General features: G+C 40.3%; 1 protein-coding gene across 4 annotated transcripts in view; it reads left to right on the top strand.

Annotated features, from left to right (window-relative positions):
* Htr7 (5-hydroxytryptamine receptor 7) overlaps positions 1-20652 on the top strand; it is an 83471-nt gene that overhangs the window by 15371 nt on the left and 47448 nt on the right. The window contains exon 1 of one of the 4 annotated variants that reach the window (XM_050160479.1): positions 4462-4480. The exons of the other annotated variants lie outside the window; for them this stretch is intronic. The gene's annotated coding sequence lies outside the window, so the exon portion shown is untranslated. Of the gene's footprint in view, positions 1-4461; positions 4481-20652 lie in introns of those variants that run through there. 4 annotated transcript variants of the gene reach the window in all.

Below are 20652 nucleotides of genomic sequence, written 5' to 3'. Positions count from 1 at the left end.
TTCATTTACACTTAGGCATTTCTTAGCACAAACAGGTCATTTTGTAGCAAAAGAAACAAAAGTCTTTATTTGATGACAACTTGTAACGTGCATTTGTCTGTCTTTGAGATGTATGATTAATCTGAGCAGATGTAGTTATTGTCTAAGTACTGTCAGCAGCCCCTGGTGTTTAGCTCCCAGTGTAGGGACAGGGGTCGTCTTTAGGTTGTTCACAGTTCCAGGAAGTCATCTGGTGCTTCTCCAAGAGCCACAGTGTTTCGTTCTGACTGGTGTCTGGCTGAAGTCTTGCCTCCCTGCCAGGTTCTATGAGTCATTGCCTTCGATGATCTGAGTTTGGCTATTGGCGTTAGTTCTGCTGTGATCAGCAGTGCAGGGGTAGTCTGGCATCTCCAGATTGTCTTTCTCTTCGAAGGAAGCCATTCTTTTTCAAATCTATATTAATTTTCAGCTTGTACATACATTTTAAGAATTGTCGGAATCTTCTTCTAGCTTTGCTAAGGAAAGATGAGAGAGAAGAATCAGAATCCCTTGTTCTTTTTGGAGGTAACACTTCCCACAAGCTACTTGAATTTTCTTCTTATGTTAACTAACAGGATTGCTTTTTCTGTTCATAGATCGCTTCCACACGCCAAGTCTCCTCTAATCCTCCTTGCAGCATTATGAAATGATTGTTCTTATCTCCAGGTGCTGTTGGAGGAACCAAAGGTTCAGAGGGCACAGGTGACTTGTCTAAAGATATACAGTTTATAGAGATGGAACTATGCTCAAACCAATTTAAGCATTATATATGTATACATTATATATACATAGCATTTATGTTTTATATGAATATAAATGTTTTATACATTTATAAATAATTCTAAATAAATATAAAACAGAAATAATATTTGCAGAAAATAACAGGAAAAGATTATTTGTGAAATATAATAGAAATTGGGATATGGTCCAATGGTAGGGGTAAATCTTTTCTTATATCACAGTAGAAATGTGGTATTAGTTCAGTGAAAATACCAGAAAGTATCCCAGACAAATGGAAAGCGTATGAGTGAGTTTAGAGAGAAGAGCAGGGAGGCCTTCCAAGTGAGGGGATGGCAAGGAAGAAACCCAAGTCAATAAGGCTTTACCTCTTGTTGCTGATTCTGCAGTTGCTCATCCTGGTCTCTATCCTTTTTCTTTTTCTCTTTAGTTATGGAAATACTTCCAGACTCAGGCTAATGCTTCTTAATATAAAGACTATTTCCTAGCTTCTCTTGCATCTAAGTGTGGTCCTATTTTGGTCCAAGAATTGTTAATGGAGCTTTTAATGTTTTAGATTTCTGATAGCATCCCTCAAGTCAGTTAGCATGAACATCTCCTTTTTTTTTTTCTCCCTTTTTGTTACCTAGAATAGGAAGCTGGTAATTAGAGGTTCTGGTCACTTTGGATGAGGACCATGCTTCAGAAGAAGGAGGATATGAAGGGTTATTTGGCTTCCATATTAAGGATTACTGGAGTCCTTAACTTCTTACTGATTAGCAGTTACTACTATGCTACCTATTATGTGGTTCAACTCAATCTGAACCATGAAATTTCACTACCAATTTCTTCCCAACTTGATTTTCCTTCTTACAAATATTTTAACATTTCCTTGAAACTCAGTGTAGATGTGTCATTATAATATAAATATTGTAAATATTTTAGGTATAATCTACCATTTGATGAGTGTTTCTTATGTTACTTAAGTTTATAGACATATAACAGTAACCTATTATATCTCATTGAATCTTCCTAGCATCCTTGCAAGTATGTTTATTGAGTATCTGACATCGAGTATCTTTTCTGATCAAAAGTGAACATGACATGTTCTTAAGACTATTCTGTAGGTGAGGATGCTGAGGAAACCCAGGCACATTGCAAATAGCAAGAACTGTCTGAATCCAAAGTTTATTTGGTTCTTTTACATCACTGTAGGCATTGCCTACTGTGTGATGTGTTAAGAAGCATTCCTGGAATCCCCACACTTAAATAGTCTCAGATCACTCTGCACTTTTCCCTTCTTGCAGTTACTTCAATTTGTAATTAAAGCTGTGAGAAATTGACTGTAATAAATTCATAATTCATGGGCTCATCTGTACAGTCTGCATGGCAGGAGCTGGGCTTGTCTAGCTAGAAATTGCATTTCTAGTTCCCGGCAGAATATTTGGAAAGTAGTAAGTGTTCAGTTGTCTTTGTGGGTTGACTGGGGGAAAAAGGGAAGTTGGGAGGAAAGAAGGAAGGAATGATGTCTCAGATTCCCGAATCCACATTTCTGGGCCTAACTTCTTACTCTCCAGCTTCTATAGAACATTCCTCTTGGTGAAAGGTGGAGGTTACTTGAGAAACCAAATTAAGATGAAAGAGATTGCATGGTGAGAACAGAAGCAAGGAGTAGGCAGCGATAATGTCAAGGAATGGTCCCCTCCAGGGCACTGGTGAGTCACTTATGGCTCTCCTCACTTGTGGAACACAGACATTAGCAAGTCGCCAGTATTGTGAAAGCCTTAGCGACTAAAAGCCGGGGATGGATTTTTACCATCGTTGCTGTAGTCCAGGATAAAATGCAAAAAAAAAAAAAAAAAAAAAAAAAAAAAAAAAAAAAAAAAAANAAAAAAATTAAATGAAAATTCCAAAACCTTTTCTTTCAGTGAATCAACAGATTTTCAATTAAGCTCATGAATCTCACAAAGAAAGTCATAGGTGTTAAGTATGAAGGCAGTGCCTGCGCAGCACAGCTGGGTGTAGAAATACCACTTATTGAGTGTGTACTGTATACCAGGCCAATGACAGATTTACATGATTCAGTTTACTTAATCCCTTTAATGACTTTGATTAGTTCCAAACCCCTCTAAGGCGAGGAAGAGAAGTAAATTATTTAACCGTGGCTGCTAAATGTTTGTTTTCTAGGGATACACGGAAAGCAAGAAGCAGTTGCAAGGGGGTGTATGTATATGTGCTTTGACATTAGGTCTCTTGACCCTTCCTCAGGTCCTTTGTAATTGGCACTGTGAACATGATCTGTTAACCCTGTCAACCAACAGAGCATTTTCTCTTCCATTTCAGAGAAGAGTATGAGGACATTAATAACAACTGTAATTGCAATATTAGCATAATTCTTTAATATTATAGCTGAAATCCTTTGTGCTGGCAGGATGTATTTCAGAGTCCTGGATTCTTTGGAGTTTAGAAATATATAATGAATGTATATTATAAGGTCTCTGCGACATTTAATTGTGTGTCGTCTTAGTTATATTATGAGTCACCCATGTAAATGCTAAAACATTTTTTTTTCTGGGCACGTTTGCATTTCTTGGAGAAAACTAAAGACAAAAAATTAGCAATGTCAGTTCACATCATGTTTTACTGCCACATAAGCTTTCAGTGCCAGCTTAGTAGGGAAAAATTGGCTTTTCTATGTACACCTGCATCCAAATCCCTGGAACCTGAAAATGTAAGACCCTGCATGGTAAAAGGGGAGGTGAAGGTAGCAGGTGGAATCAAGGTTTCCAGCCAGTTGACTTTAAGGTTGAGAACCTCTCCTGGATTGTCTGGGTGTCCCCAGGATAATCATAATGTCTTCAGCTGTCGTAGTGGAGGGCAAGAGAGTTAAAAAGATGCCGCCATGGTGTGGCTGTTCTGGGGGAGGGGACTCCAGCCCCCACTGTTAAGCTTTGAAAGTGGAATGACTATGCTAAGGGATGGGAGTAGCTTCTGGGAGTCAGAGAAGAGGAGGAGGAAATAGATTCTTCTTGAGCCTGGAAAGGACTACAGGCTTCTAACATCAATATTAGCTAAGGAAGATGCGTATCACATGTATGACCCAAAATAACTATTAATTAATACATTCATGTTGTTGTTAGGGGCTAAGTTTGTGGCCATAGGAAATCTGATGCAAGCAGTTTAAGGGGAAGATGTGATTTCAGAACTTTTTGGCTGCCAGGGTCATAGATGAGAATTGTGGGGTTGAAATTAGTTTTAACACGCAGTAGGCACTGCTGAATTGGCATAATCCTTTCTAGAGCCCTACGTGAAGGTGCCTTTGTTGATTCCTTCTTAAGGTAGAGGAATCAAACTCAGGAGATTAGCAAGCATTCCTAAGGTCACACAACTAACAGAGCGAAGCCTGGGACTTGAAGCCATTGGTGTTTTGGTGGGTGGGTGGTGTCACTAGGGATTTAATCTAGGTTTTTGTGCATGCTGGTCTGAACTATGCCCCTGCCCTTCTGTGAGATACAAGATACTTATCCATAAAACTGGTGGTACCAAAACTTCACTTTGCAGATTTTGAGAGACAGGATGGCAGGTGGACAGTCGCTTACCACAGGCCTGGTTCGTCCCGAGTGCTGATATGTTAACCATTGCGATTGTTAATGTTATTGTGTTAAAGTATGCATTTCTGTTTAACAGGGAGTCTATTGCTGGGCACAGAAGAATTGGATCTCTAAGAAAATATTGAACAGTCCTAGTAAGTTGAAACTTGTAGGATAAAAATAAGGTAACCTGTGCCTCTGTCATCAAGACTCCTTTTTCTGGATGGCTTATATAGTGCTGGGTGCTCAGGATATTTGCATGTCAAAGTTTCTGCATACAAGCTGGAGAAAGTAGTGAGCGCCATTTATTCCAACAAGCTGAGAATCCTTCACTCGATTACCATGACGAGCTTCTGGGGCAAGGTTAAGATGAGATCACTATGGGATTCCAGACCCACTCCTTCACAGGTTTAAGGTACAATGTAAGTGAGGAGTTTTAGTAGGGATTGTGTATGTGTGCGCGCGTGTGTGTATGTGTGTGTGAGAGAGAGAGAGAAAGAGAGAGAGAGATAGAAGAAACAAAAAGATAGAGAGAGACAGAGATACAAGATATTTATCTATAAAACTGCCCTCTTGCATAGAGGGCAGGAAAGGAGAGTTAAAAGATCAAATGAGTAAGCTTGAAATTTATTTAATAAGCAACTCTTTCTTTTTTGCTTGCTATACATTTAAGTATTAAAGATGCAAAACTGAATAAAGACACAGACAGACCCATCTTCCAGAGCTATCTAGCAAAGAGTATCAGGATTATTTTATTCACATATTAGACTTTGGAGCTTGAAAAAGTTCAGTTAAAGATATTGCATGACCATTAATTTCTGTGTGGTATGACCTTTCCTGAAGGAGCTATGAGTCATTTAGCTTCTAGTTGCAAACAATTGGACTGTTTTTAGCTCTTCTATCAATAAAAACCAGGTACTCTGTGATTTGTTTTCAAACAGGCTTTCTGTGGCTGAAGAATTCTTAAGGACAACCATAAAATGATTGTCCTCTAGGCCAGACATGTATAAGGGTCACTCTTCTGACTGTGGTGAAGCTAAGGATGCCAGTCTTAAGATGAGAAGCTGTGGACCTCTGGGGACATCTGTGGTGCTTCTCTTGGGGGGGACGACATTCTTATTGTCCATCCATCCATTTGTATTTTAGTTTTCATCATGGCCTCTGTTCCAACTCAAATTCTGGAGTGTTCTGTGTGCTGAACACTCTGATACTTTCCATTTTCCAACAGTGAGCTGGATAGACAGCTGTCTTCTTTCCGAATGATTCTCTCATCTGGAATATCATATCACAGAATCATACATTAAAGGAAGCCATCAATATTTAGTCAGAAATGGGAGATTTGCAGGGCATGCCCTAATCCAGCTGTGGTCAATATGGTCCAGATGTCTATAAACTGGAGAATTATATTTTGAGAAATGCATTTTTATATGTTTGGATTTAAAATGTCTCTGTTGTTCTCAGAAAAAGTCCTTAAAATTCTTTCTTGCTCATGAATGAATTTCTTGTGATTTCATTCTTGATAGTTTTCTAGGTGCTACAGGCTCCTACAATGCTGCTGGTTTCCAAAGGTTAAATAAAGTCTTTAAAAATATCTATTGAAACATTAAGGCACCTATTTATTATAGGAGTTATAGGGAACTTATTTATTTACTTCTTTAACATTTATTGATTTCCTAATCTGTGCCATTTACTATTCTATATTTTAAGTAAGACAGGCACATTATACTCTGGGATCTTACATTTTAATAAAATGAAATGGGCAAGGAACAATTTATACACAGAGAGACAAATACTTAGGACTAAATATGACATGCAAAGTTAAAATAGAGAAGCATGTTAGAGTGGGTGACCATGGAAGGTCTTTCTAAGGAGGTAATGTAACCAGAGATGGAAGGGTGGTGAAATGATTCAGCTGTTAAGAACACATTATCCCAAGCCTGGTGATGTGAATTCAGTCTCTTGAATCTACATAGTGGAAGGAGAAAACTTCTTCTCACAAGCTATCTTCTAACCTCCACATGTGGAATCTCTCAACACACACACACACATACATGCACACACAGACGCACGCACGCGCGCGCACACACACACACACTCATGCATGCATATGCGAAAATCAAAACAAAAATCCACTGCTATATAAATGACATGAAGGGTCTGTGCATGTAGTAAGAAGAATGTTCTAGTGAAAGAGAGCACTTGTTGTGAAGGCCCTGGGTCAGTGTGATTGGAGTGGAGAACTCAAAATAAAACCTGGGAGGAGATGAGAGTGTCAAAGTAGTCATATATTCTGTTAGGGATTCAGGGCAGGTAAAGAGTTTGAATTTTATTTTAAGTGTGGTAGAGTCATTGGAGCATGGGTTAGCAGGCTTGATTTCCATCCTAATAGTTTGTTGTGGCTGTATTTTGGGAGATAATGTGATTCAAAGTTAGGAGAAGAAAATGATTTTGTTCCTGGAGAAGGGAGGTTTCATGGTGGACCATCATATTTTAGTTGACTCTTGCCTATTCTCTGTATACTTCCTGGGGGTGACCATGTCTTCCCTTACTTCCATGCCTCAGTCAAACTGTTTCCTCTTCCTGGAATGCCCTCCCAGTGGCTGCTGATTTCTGAAACATTCTTGGAGATTCAGTGGTTATTGGGATGCTGTCCCTGGTTGGGTGTTCCTCCAAAGCTCTTCTGTAATTTGTACAGCAAGCATTATTTTCTACCATCACTATATGATGCTTTTTATTTCTGTGCTCTTCCCCCTCTATTAAGACTCTTAGTGGCATTTTTTTTCATGTCTGTTTTCTCCTAATTCTCATGGACACTTAGGAGGTATTTGATACACATTTTTTGGATGGATAAATGAATTAATAAGTAAGCCAATCAAAGAAGTTGATAATGGTCATTTACTTTGATCTTGAACATAAATCACGTCGCTGGAGCTCAATGAAAAGAGACATGGAAGCCACACTATTGACAACACAGTTTGGACTGGTTGGGCCTGTTTCTTTCCCTTCATCACAGCTGCCAGCAGCATTTTTCTGTGACTTTGAAAGCACAGTTCTGCTTCATATGATTTATGAAGTCACTGCTGATTTTATTCCCAGGATGCTCTGTCAGTAAGACTTTCCTGCAAGGGCAGTCATTGTAATGGAGTTTCACCTGTGTGGCTCAGTACATGAACATCCCAGAAGCCTTACTGGGTTAGTTTCTAAGCCTCAGAGTCACAGCTTGACAGTGGGAATAATATGGTGGGAGCCACTTTAGCACAGATATTTCCAATATCCCTGCACAACATGGGAAATCAGAGGGTGAACTCCGATTCTATCTCCAGAACTTTCCTAACACATCGCTCACTGTTTATTGCCACACCTTAGCTGAACTTCCGACATTTTTATCTGTGTGCACTAGCTCCTGTCTTGTTTCTTCTGTCAGAGAACAGCTTCTACTTGGCATATTTCTTGAAGACTAGAATACTCTTCTCAGGTGTCTCACTTGTATATTGGCTGTATATAGACTGTGAGAGTGGTCCTAAGTTCTTTCCATTCTGGTACATACAGCCCTTCCTAGGAATCCACAAGGATGACCTCAGATAAGACCCTAAGCAATAGTGGAGAGGGTGCCTGAACTGGCCTTCCCCTGTAATGAGATTGATGACTATCTTAATTGTCATCACAGAACCTTCATCCAGCAACAGATGGAAGCTGGTGCAGAGATCCACAGTGAAGCACTGGGCTAAGTTTCCAGAGTCCATTTGAAGAGAGGGAGGAGCAATAACATGAGCAAAAGGTTCAAGACCATGATGGGATACCCACTGAAACAACTTACTTGAGCTAATGGGAGCTACTGACTCTGGACTGACAGTGGGGGAGCCTGCATAGGACCAAACTAGGTCCTCTGAATGTGGGTGACAGCTGTATGGCTGGGGAAGACTGTGGGACCACTAGCAATGGGACCAGGATTTATCCCTACTTCTTGAACTGACTTTTTGGAGCCCATTCTCTTTGGACGGATACTTTGCTCAGTCTAGATATAGTGGGGAGGGCCTTGGTTCTGCCTCAAAGTGATCTGCTTGACTTTGTTGACTCTCCATGCAACTCTTACCTTCTCAGAGGAGAGGATGATGAATGGGGTGGTGGGGGAAGTTGGAGGGAGTGGGAGGAGGGGAGAGAGTGGGAACTGGGGTTGGTATGTAAAATGAGAAAGGATTTTTTAAAAAAGTAGATGAAGTAATAAAAAAGTACAGACTTTCTTGCCCTTCCACATGGGCTCTAGGCTTGGCTCTATAAATTGCTTTGGGTAATAGGATTTTGACAAACATGATATGACTTGAAAAAGTTGCTCATGTCTCCAATTGCTGCTCTGGGGACCCTGTGATGCTAGCTACCTTGGGAAGAAGGCCAGGCTGGATAGGAGATGTATGTCTCGTTTCCTTGGCTGCCTGTTGCTCATTACATGAATGCGGTTATCATAAATTATTCAGATAGTGGAAGATCTATCACTTGAACAAAGGCATGTAATAAAACCCAGATGAGATGAATCAGACCTGCCTGGACCAAAATGGTGAGTTGAATAAATAGCTGTTGTTGAAGCCACAGATTTTAGAATGGTTTGTTACTCTGCAAGGCTAATTAATGAATTTACTCTCTGTCTCCTGAATTCATGTTCCCATATTGATTTGTTTGTATTATGGCACAACACCCATCACACTCTCCCGATGGGTAAGTTTATGTATGAGTCTCCCTAGGAGAACTTGGATGTTCCAATGACAGGATCAGTGCCCTCAGAAGCAAAAAAAATTCATCTATATAAGTCCAATCCCAATGCCAGGCACAAACAGTCTCTCTGGAAATGTGAATAAATAGATGCAGATAAAACATGATAAATAGATGCAGATCAATTAAGTATCTTTTAATCTTGGGTCCTTCGTTACCAGCATCACCTTTCTATATGTCCTCCCCACTCCCCATTTGGTATTTAACTTACTATCATTGTTTTGTACTTTCACATTCTCTTTTGCAATTATGGTACCTTTTGTCCATCCTCATAGCATCTCAGTGTACCCACAGATCAAAGAAAAGTCCCCTAAGTTTTTAAAAAAATGGGATTATATAGCCATAAAAGACATGACCAAAAATAAAGCTCTTTGATAAAAGCCAAAGTTTCTTTCCTCTAAATTACATTTCTCACATGGCATTATGTGATGATTGATATTTTATTTAGATATTTTCTTTTCAGTGCAAAAGACTTGTACTTGCAAAATGAACAATTTTTCTCACTGAAAGCTATTAATTTCATCTTGTCTGAGGTGATAAATCTTCAAACAAATTCATTTAATGTGTTGCTTCGGTATAAATTGCAGATCAGTGTGTAACATTCTGGATAACCCTAGAAGCGAAGTGAAAAAGGCTTCTTCCAAAGTCAGAGTGAAGGCAAAGGAAGGCAGCTCGGGTCAAAGTTATTAACAGACTTCCAAGAACTGTTAAGTAAATGCCCAAAGTGGGGTTAATAATAAACATTAGCATTTACTAGCCAAATCCTGTGCTGCACGATGAACATCTTATTTAATCTTCGTAACAGCCCCTCACAGTAGGTTCTAATGTTCCCATTTTAGATGAGGAAAGGCTTAGGGAGTCCAATCTGGTACCCAGGATAACATGGGCCCTGGAACCAAGTACTGTTGTGTCTGATTTAGACAATTGGTGTCTATTTTAGACCTGATATCTTAATTAATCCTTGGGTTTCACAGAGAGGGGAATGAAAAAAATATCTACTCATGATGAATCATGTATCTTAACGTTGCAAATAAAATTACTAATCTAGGCATCAAGTCCTTGGCTGGCAGAAACATTTTATATGTCTCCCTTTGAATCATTTTGATGTTGAGAGGGTAGGAGGTGACCTTGGAGTATATGAAGGCCCACAGCTATTCCTAATTGCCTACAGGCTCTAGCTTTGCCTACATTAGGTCAAGGTGACCCATGAACTCTCAACTATTGGAGCATGTAAAACGGGAAAGGCTGCTCTAATTTGTATCTCCACATCTGGCATCTAGTCGCCACTCTTCTCCAGTCGTTTTTCTTCTGAAAACTGACCCGTAGTCCATCCCTTCCAGGTTCATCCCACTTCCCTTACCCATCCAACTGCACATTCCCCCTCTCTCTTCTTGTTGTCTTGTTTCTTAAATATATTAGGTACAGTTTATACTGCTCACATCCTCTTGGATGTATGGCCCTCAGTGGAGGGTGGTCTGTGCACTAGGATTTTCACTCTTAAAGAAAACGGATTCCCCTTCTCCAAGCAGCCGTCAGCTTCCAACAGTTCTCTAGGGAGGGCTTCACGCTCAGCTTCCTTTCTTCATGCTGTTAATTTTGCTGGGCCCGAGCCCGTGCTGGTCTTGTGCATACCATCGCAGCTGTTCACATGTGCAACTGCCCTGCTGCGCCTGGAAACCAGCGTATCGTAGTCTTCATCTACCACCTGTGACTCTAGATTCCCCTTCTTCAACCATGATCCCTGAGCCTCAGGGACAGGGGATGTAATATAGATGTCCCATTTATGACTGAACATTCTAAAGTCTCTGATTCTCTACACCAGTAACAGTTGTGGGTCTCCGTGCTGATCTTTATCTACTTCAAAGAGAAGCTTTTCTGACGGTTGTCAAGAGCTGCACTAATCCACGGGTATAACAGTAAGTGCTTAGGAGTTTGTCTAACACTATGTCCATCTAGCAGAGTATTTTATTTTAATAGGTCCTCCCCTAAGGCCTGTGACCTGCCTAGCTTATAGGATTTTGCCCCAATAATGGTGCTAGATACGGGTTTCAACTTCAGAAAGTTACTGGGTACTCTCACGATAGTCTTGCCACTATTGTACCAGTGGGCATGTCTCACCAGCTCATTTGCTATTGTAGTTCACAGTTGGGTAAGAGTGATGATTGTTTTTTTCCTCTGATATCATGCACAATTCTCTCTAGCCCTATGAAAACTAGCCAGTAGGGATAAGGCTTCCCAATCAACACCACCTTAATTTCTTCATGTTCTACGACTCAAGAATGCAGTGTCTTTCTCAATAGGGTCCTAATCATCAGGTTCTGGAGTATAATCAAGAATATTGGCAATATTTTGTAATTCTGTGAATCCTCATTTGCTAGCAATGCTAAAAGCAGTAACCCATTCCTGACATTGTGCCTTTTATTGGTTAGTCTGTGGTGTTTACTATGGGCATTGATGAACATTATAGAAATGTTTTCAGCCATTTATGTTTCCCACTTTGAGAACTCTGTTTAGTTTCATGTTCCATTTTAAATAAAGTCATTTGTTTTCTTGATGTTTAATATTTTGAGTTGTTTGTATATTCTAGATACTAACCCTCTGTCAGATATATAACTGGTAAATATTTTCTCATTCTGTAGGCATTTTCACTCAAATGTTGGTATCATTTGCTTTAGGGAAGCTTTTTGTTTCATGAGATCCCATTTATTAATTATTGATCTTAATCCTTGCCCTCAATTTGTCCTGTTCTGAAGTCCTTTCCTGCCAACAAGTTCAAGACTACCCCCTACTTTTTCCTCAATCACATTCAAACTACCAGTTCTTACATTGAAATCTTTGATTCATTTGGAGTTTAATGTTGGCAGAGTAAGCAATAAGGATCGAGTTTCATTTTTCTATACATAGATATCCATTTTTATCAGAAGAATTTGTAGAAGATTTTCTCCTATGTCCTGATAGTTAAAAATCAGTAGGCTCGAAGAGCGTGAACTTATATATGGGTTCTCAGCTCCACTGATCAGTTTCTCTGTTTTTATGATGTTTTTATTATGTGATTTTATTACTATAGTTATAAAGCTTATTTTAAAATCTGGGGTGGTAATATATCCAACCACTCTTTTATTGTTCAGGGTTGTTTTTGTTATCCAGTATTTTCATATTAAATTCAATAATTTTTCAATTTCTCTGAAAATATGCCTTTGGAGTTTTAGGAGGACTACATTGAATCTGTAAATTGCTTTTGATGGGATGGCAATTTTTACAGTGTTAAACCAAGAGCATGGGAGATATTTCTATCTTCTGATACCTTCTACAATTTCCTTTTCAGACTTAAGTTTTCTCTCTACAAGTTTTTCAAAGATTTTTTTTTTGAGGCTATGGACTTGCTTGCCTGGTATCTTTCTCAGTGTGCTTGTCATTTGTATATAGGAAGGCTACTGATTTGTGTGTGTTAATTTTCTAGCCTGTTATTTCACTGAATGTGTTTTCCAGCTGCAGGGGATTTCTAGTGAAGTCATTAGGATCTTTTATGTATAGAATTACATTATCTGCAAATAAGGGTACTTGAGCTTCATTCTTTCCTATTTGTATCCTCTTTATTTCCTTCATTTATCTTATAGTCTCAGAAATACAGAGATGGTTCAGTATATGTAAGTCAATAAACATAATCCACCATATAAATAGACTCAAGGAAACAAAACACACGGTCATCTCATTAGATGAAGAAAGACTTTGAAAAAAGCTAATGTCCCTTCATGATGAAAGACCTAAAAGCAATCCAGGACTACAGGAGACACATCTCAGCATAATAAAGATAGGAAGTCCACAGCCAACATCTTTCAAAGCAAAGGAAAGCCAAAGTCCACTACAATCAAGACAAGGATGTCCACTCCCCACCCCCACCCCACCTTGCATTCAATTCAGCACTGGAAGTCTCACTGTGCTTCTAGACTGTTCATCCTCTCCAGCCCGCCTTGCTAACTAACCACTGCCCCCTGGTACCCCCGGCCTGGGTCCCCTTCCTTCCTCCATGTGAGCCCAGGATAGTGACTGTTCTCCTGTTGTCACCGTCTCCTCGGTGGTTTCCTGTCCAAGCCCACAGCCCTGAAACATTCTCCTGAAATTACCCTGAGTGTGCACTCTCTTTCTCACTGGGATCCCGACTGAGAAGAGAGTTTCAGAGGTTGTACACTTTCCACGAAATGTACACATTCCACGAAAATGAAAAAAAAAAAAAAACCAAGGCGCAGAGAAGTTAGCATGTGCTGTGCCAGCTGTTGAGGGGTACAGCCAGGTGTGGAAGGCTCATAGAGCTGCTTTCTTTGTTTAGTGATATTCTGCATAAGGAAAAACCAGTGAGGATAGACACCTTCTTTGTGTCCTTGTAGGCAAGCCCAAACTCTTGACATTGTGGTGCCACGTTGTTGTCTACAAAGCTGATGCTTGAGAACCACACAGACATTTTATTTTAAAGAAACAAATCATAGACATTTTAAGTTTGTTTGCAGTTTTGTTTGGGCTGCATTCATAGCCGTCCTGGGGTGCACACATTCTTGTGCTGCAGCCTTCCCATGATGACTTTTAAGCCAGATCATAGCTCATCGGAACTCGGATAGTTTCTCTTGCAGCCTTTGCCTTATCCTCTATATTCTGGAATGAAAAAAATGCCACAAAGGGACTTCTGTGTGTATCTGGTAACAGATTTAAAAGTCATGTAGGCAGATGATTTGTGTGTATAGTTCATGCCCTGCAGAGTAATCTGCTTTTGTTCTTTAGGAAATGTAAAGTATTTATCCATTTACTAACACCCACAAACCAAAATGGCCACAAGTCAAAATCTTTCCATGGGGGAGATTTTCATCACAGTTAAATTGAGTCTGTTTAAGCTTGGGTTACCGATATCAGGCTGTTGCAAGGTACCAACACAATATGAATTGCCAATAAATATTGTTGTATGAGTGACTAAATGTTTATGCTATCGAGGGTCTATAGTAGTTTAAAGTTAGTGGCGGTGTGCCAGCTGCAGGAAACTGCTTCACTTCTCTGACTTCCGAGGTGTTGTTTCTGGCTGACAAAGTCTCATGAAGTTAACTAGAATGTTGCTGATGTCTTCATTATGTTTTAGTCTGTTTTTAGCCCCTGTATAAAGCAAAAGCAATACCATGGAGTCTGAGAGCCCTGAGTTTAGATTCCCATGAGACTTCCTTGTTTGATGTGATGGTGACCCACACTGTAGAACTGGATTGATAGCACTTTAAAATAAAATGTGTGCGCAGGAGAGTGTGTTTTGTAAGCTGTCAAGAGGTAATTGCTTTACTCTAGTGTTTAAGTCTCACAATTAGCCTTTGAACTGGCGACCAAGTGGGACTGTCCTGCGGGAATTAGGTTGAAGTGTACTAGTTCAGCTGCTTAGGATCTTGTAATGTCCCCAAAGCTCATTTGTAGTTCTTGTGGTTGTCTGAAAGTAGGCAATAAAAGAATGGCACCAGAGACCATCTTTTCTTATGGCAGCTATCTTTTCCTGGTAGCCAGGATGTTTGCCAACCTCCAGACCAGAGAACCAAGCAGCAGTGGTGGTCTGGACTCATGTTTAGCAACTCTACCAATCAAAGTTTTACTCCCGCAAAATCTCTCTGCAGATTTGGGTCTTTCTTTTCCTTTCTTCCTCCCTTCCTTCCTTTCTCCCTTTCTTCCTCTCTCCCTCCTTCACTTTCCCCCTCCCTTCCTTCCCAGCAATAATGAAAAAATGTAGAAACCAAACAAAGATTCACTACTCTCTTAAACTTCTTGGGAACAACTTAAAAGATCTTTTATTACAATATTTCCTTATGTGGAATTTCTTCAGCCTGGAAACTCTTCCCCTTGTTATCATACTAACCCAGAACCTTCTACTTCAAAGTCAAGGGACTGTGTCATTCCAAACAAATGAAGGACTTACTTTGAAGCAAATCCTGCATTTTTTTTTTAGAATACTGAAGTATCTTTCAAATATTTCTTCCTGCTTTGAATAGCAGATTTTTGTATTTGATAAATGCCAACAGTTATGATGAATAAAATGCAAATTTACTGAACACTCAAGCTATCATAGTAGGGTTTTGTCATTCTGTGCTTTTTCAATCAACTAATATTAAAGTATAATTACTATTGTGTGTGGGTTTGAAAATGTTTAAAAATTTTCAATGTTTCGAGAAGAGTGGAACTTTTTCCTGAGATACTGCCTTAACTCCACCCACCTCAGAGCTAACAGGAAGCCAAATGGTGTCAGTTTGAATGGAGTTCTTGGCCTGGGTTCTGGACTAATATTTGAGGTTTTTGTGTCTGCGTTATGTTTTGAGGAAGGACTGAACTAAAACCAGAGGCAGGGTAAAAATGAGCAAAAGGAACCAAGAGATATAGGAGTGGTTGGTGCCAAAAGAGGGAATGGGTTCTTAAAGGGAGGCGAGTTGGGCTTCTAACACTACTCACAAATCTGTAAATATTTAGGAGACTTTAAGAGAGAATGGGGTGCTCATCCAAAGTGAAGGTCCCATCTCAGCAGATTCCTGTAGACTTGAGTTGCAGCTAAAGAGGCAAGAGAAGAGATAGAATAAGGAATGGGAATGAAAACAATATTTCTACAGTTTTCATCTTCTTTTGTTGCTTAACAGCTTTAGTAAGATATAATCTGTATGGCACAAATTTACTCATCGTAAGTATCCTGAAAGTATATAGATTCCTGCTGTTTTTGAGTGAGAGTGTTGTGTGTCCATCTATATAATGTTTGATATTTCCAGAATTCCTCAAAGTTTCCAGTCTATACCTACACCTACTCTTGCTCTCTGGTCTCAACTATACATCTGATTTCTGTCTCGTAGATTTGCCTTTTCTGGAAATTTCATGTAAATAGAACAATACAACATATAATGTGTATGTTTGCCTTCTTTCACTTGGCATTACATTTCTTAGGTTCATCAATATTGCAGTTTGTATCAATAGTCCTCTGTCTACTGAACAGAATCTATTGTATTAGCATACCCTTTAGGGGTTATTCAGTCAATGGCTGGAAGACATTTGAAGAGCTTCTACGTTTAGCTGTTGTAAATATAGGTAAATTGTCTTAATCAAAAAATCAAAGTCCAGAATATTCCCAATCCAACCATTCTTTGAGCTATCATATATTGATAGGCAAGCAATTCCATATGCTATCTTTCTTTTTGCAGTTGTAATATTTATATCTACTTTATCTTTTTTTTAAATTTTTTTTATTGAAAAAAAATTTCCGTCTCCTCCCCGCCTCCCATTTCCCTCCCCATCTCCCTTTTTTCTCCTCCTCCCTCTCCTCTCCCCCTCCCTCTCCAGTCCAAAGAGCAGTCAGGGTTCCCTGCCCTGTGGAAAGTCCAAAGTCCTCCCCCCTCCATCCTGGTCTAGGAAGGTGAACATCCAAACTGGCCAGGCTCCCACAAAGCCAGAACATGAAGTAGGATCAAAACCCAGTGCCATTGTCCTTGGCTTCTCAGCAGCCCTCATTGTCCGCCATATTCAGAGAGTCCGGTTTTATCCCATGCTTTTTCAGTCATGACAGTTAAACACTGCAGTAAATAAATCTTATAAAATTACCTTTTATGTAAAATATATCAGACATAAACACATTTTCTGTTTAGGGTTGGAGCCATTCTCCAACATATATCAATATGTGTAAGTAAATATGTTAAATATGAGGAAACTATCTGAAATCTAAGTGTTCGTCTGGTTCCACAGATAAGAACAGCTTAATCTATCATTCTTTCATGAAGATTCGTGTAGAGGCCTTCGAGGGGACAGTGGCTTTATTTCTCTTAGGCTGAGTCCTGTGAGTAGAATTACTATTATAAACGTTTAGTTTTTCCCAAGAGAGTTGTGTATTTCCACCACCAGTCTTTTATATTTTTAGTCTTTCATATTCACACCGTGATGGATAATAGGATAATAGCAGAATCTAGAGTCACCTAAGGGACAAATCTCTGGGCAAGAGTTTCTAGACTAGGTTTATGGATGCTGCAAGACAAAACCTAATTTTGGTTGACATGATTCCGTGGTTTGTGGGATGGCTCAACAGCTAAGAACACTTGGTGGCTTGCCACACCAGCCTGAGGACCCGAGTTTAATCCCCAGAATTCATATACACTAGCTAGCACTAGTTAGTTTTTGTTTTGTCAACTTTACACAAGCTAGGGTCATCTTGGAAGAGGAAATGTCAATGGGGACAATTTCCCCATCAGATCAGCTGAAGGTAGTAAGCCTGTGGAAGGGCCCTCCCTGGACAAGTGTCCTTGAATGCATAACGGAGGAGGCCAAGCAAGCCACAGAGAGTAACTCACTAAGGAGTATTCCTCCATGGCCTGTGCCTCAGTTCCTGCCTCCAGGTTCCTGCCTCCAGGAATTCCTGCCCTGCCTTCCCTTCATGATGAACTGTGACTGGGATGCGTAAACTGAAAGAAACTCTTTCCTCTCAAGTTGTTTTCAGCCGCTGTGTTTATTACAACAGGAGAGAACCTAGCTAAGACACTTGAAGGTGAAAGGAGAGAATGAGCTGCACAGAGTTGTCTTCCGACCATGCATGAAGGCTGTGGCACATGTGACCCCCATCAGGGATGAGTCGAGCATCAACATTCATCTTCCTGCCTTCTTACTGTGGATGCAGTGAGACTAATTGTCTCCTTCTCTTAACACTGTGACTTCCCTGGGATGAAGAACTTATCTGTCAACTGTGAAACAAAATAAATCCTTTCATTTGCTTTCAGAAGGTATTTTGTCAATGTAACAAGAAATGACAGTAACTAATAAAAGTTGGTATGAAAAGTAGATCCATGACTGTGATAAACTTGGCCGTTTGGAATTATTGGGTCTTGGATCTTTGGAACTGTTTAGGGGAAGAGTTTGAAACTTGCAGCTAGAAGATCCTAGAATTCTGTAAGCAGTTCTTAATGGGACATGGTTAGCCTAGAGGGTACACAGAGGCTGATGCAACTCTGGTCCAAGGGGACAGGGAATATATCAAGTTAATAAGAGAACTTGGAAATGTAGTATGTGTCAAACTAGTCTCCCAGGCATGATAGATGTATGACTGAGAGAGTAATAGAGGCTTCCCAAGGTCCCGGAAGGCCACTGAAACCAAGCCATGTGTGACGGGGTTAGATTCCCTGCAAGGAACCTCTGAGAATTCAGTGTGTGAAACTGTAAAGATGAAGCCCAAGTTTCTATGGAGACCCTGGGATGTTAGAGATGCCAGGATCACAGGATGTGTGCCCAAGAAAGCTGCACACACAAGGATGCAAAGTGAGGTGTGTGTGGCAGGGCTGGAGTAGAATGGGACTGGATGATTGGGAGCAAGATTGCTCCTTTATGAGCCTCCGATGCTGGACATGAAGCTGCAGGGTTTGTGTTTGCCCTTGTGGGTGTCAGTCTTGTTTTGTCCCTATGCCCCAAGTCTTTATTTTCTGGAATAAGAGTGTCTGCGCTGTGCCATTTTATGTTGGAAGTATACAGCTTTTTAAAAATGTTATTAAGGCTCACAGTTAAGAGACTGCCTCAGTTTCATAGAGACTATGCATTTAAACTTTTGAACACTGTGGAAACTGTGAAGACCAAAGGGACATTTGAAGTTAGACTGAACACATTTTGTGTCTTGAGATGGCCCTGAGCTTATGGGGACAAGGAGTATGAAGTTATGGCTTAAGAGGGATTATGTTTGGGTATGAAGTTGATACCACTGTCAACTTAACAGGATCTATATTCAAACAGGAGAAAAAAAATCTCGGGGCAACTCCGTAAGAAATTGTCTAGGTGGGGTTAATTGGTGGTGGGAAGACCAAAGCCTAACTGTGTGTGTGTGGGGCACCATTTCATAGAGTCCAGGACTGAGTGAAAAGGTGTAAGTGAATTGTTCATCAGCATTCAGATTTCTCCTTTCTGATTATGGTTCTAGCTCCTGGACCACGAATTTGCCGCCACTATGCTTGACTTTGCTCTCGAACTGTGAGCCAAAGTAAACCGGCACGCAATGGATTTTGTCACAACAGTGAGAAATGTAACCAACGCAGTCACCAACCCTTGCCCTTGCAGCACTGTTTGATACTAGCCACTACTGGCTGGGCATTAAAGCCTTTTGATTAGGCATGTTAGTGAAAATGAAGTAAAACATCATTGTTTAAGGTTCTCCCCACTTGGTAATATTAAGAATCATAGTCAATTGTGTACCTACATTTGTGAAATGAACATTTGAAATTTATTGCCACCTTTTCATTGGATTATGTAAGCTCTTTACCAAATAATTCTTTGTATGGTTTTTCAGAAGTTCTAAGCTATTTTCACCCTATAAATTTAGGTGCTGTGGCATAGAGTCTCTAATCACGAGGCTAGGAATAACATGAAAAATATTCAACTACTCTGAATGACCAATTTGAGTCATAAAGGGTCTTGATAGGACCCCTCATAGAGCTTAACTACAACTTTTTTTTTTGCTGGCAAATATGGGAATATTACCATATTTTCTACAACTAGTACCACTATTCTAGTATGTGAATTTGGTACAAGAGTTCAGAAATTGAGAAAGGAGGAGTCCCAAAGATGTCAGTGTGGAAACAAAAGAAAACAGCCTGGAGTTTCCCCAGTGGACACTGGGGGCTTCTAGGTGTTGTACGCATGTATGCATATGTGTATCTGTGTGCAGGTGTGCTTAACCATGTGGGTTTGTGTGATGGCCAGAGGTTGAGGTCAGGATGTCTTTTTTAATTGCTTCTCCTCTGCCTTTGTGTGTGTATGTGTGTGTTTCCTACTTAGCCTCTGAAGCCAGCCCTTTTGGTTGGAATGACTGGTCAAGTGTGACCCTGTGATCGACCTGTCTTTGTTCCCCAGTTCCGGGGTTATTGTCATGTTTTGCCATGCCCTGATTTGTCTATGTGAGTTTTGTGGATCTGATCTAAGATCTTCATAACTGTGCAATAAGCATTTGACCCACTGAGCCATCTCTCTGGTTTCTATTAGGAGTTTTCATCTATGCAGACAGGTATGGAGGATCACCTTGGATTTGAGGATTTCTCTGAGACATTGGGTCCAGCTCTTAAGAGACTAGTGTGGGAATCTCTCAAAACGTTCCTGTATGTACTCCCCACAGCCCAGGGGATCTGTTGAAAGAAAATAAACTGATAGTCTTCTAAAAGCCCCTTGGTGATTCTAATGACATCAACTTTTGAGAAACCCTATAGGGGACACACTGTTGCTTTGAGTATGAGTGTACCCAGTCTGGAATGAGCTACATATACGTACATACTGTGTTAGCTTTTCCAGGTGGAGTTCATTCCATTTTTTTAAAAAATTTTTTATTGAAAAAAAAATTTCCGCCTCCTCCCCGCCTCCCATTTCCCTCCCCGTCTCCCTTTCCCCCCCCTCCTCCCACTCTTCTCCCCCTCCCCCCACTCCACTCCCCATTCCTCTCCAGTCTGAAGGGCAGTCAGGGTTCCCTGCCCTGTGGAAAATCCAAAGTCCTCCCTGCTCCATCCTGGTCTAGGAAGGTGAACATCCAAACTGGCTAGGCTCCCACAAAGCCAGA

This window comes from Alexandromys fortis, unplaced genomic scaffold (assembly GCF_014885135.2).
Source record: "Alexandromys fortis isolate MF-2015 unplaced genomic scaffold, M_Fortis_MF-2015_v1.1 scaffold_10, whole genome shotgun sequence".
In the NCBI taxonomy this organism is placed as follows: Eukaryota; Metazoa; Chordata; class Mammalia; order Rodentia; family Cricetidae; genus Alexandromys; species Alexandromys fortis.
This window is presented reverse-complemented; position numbering and strand designations above follow the sequence as displayed.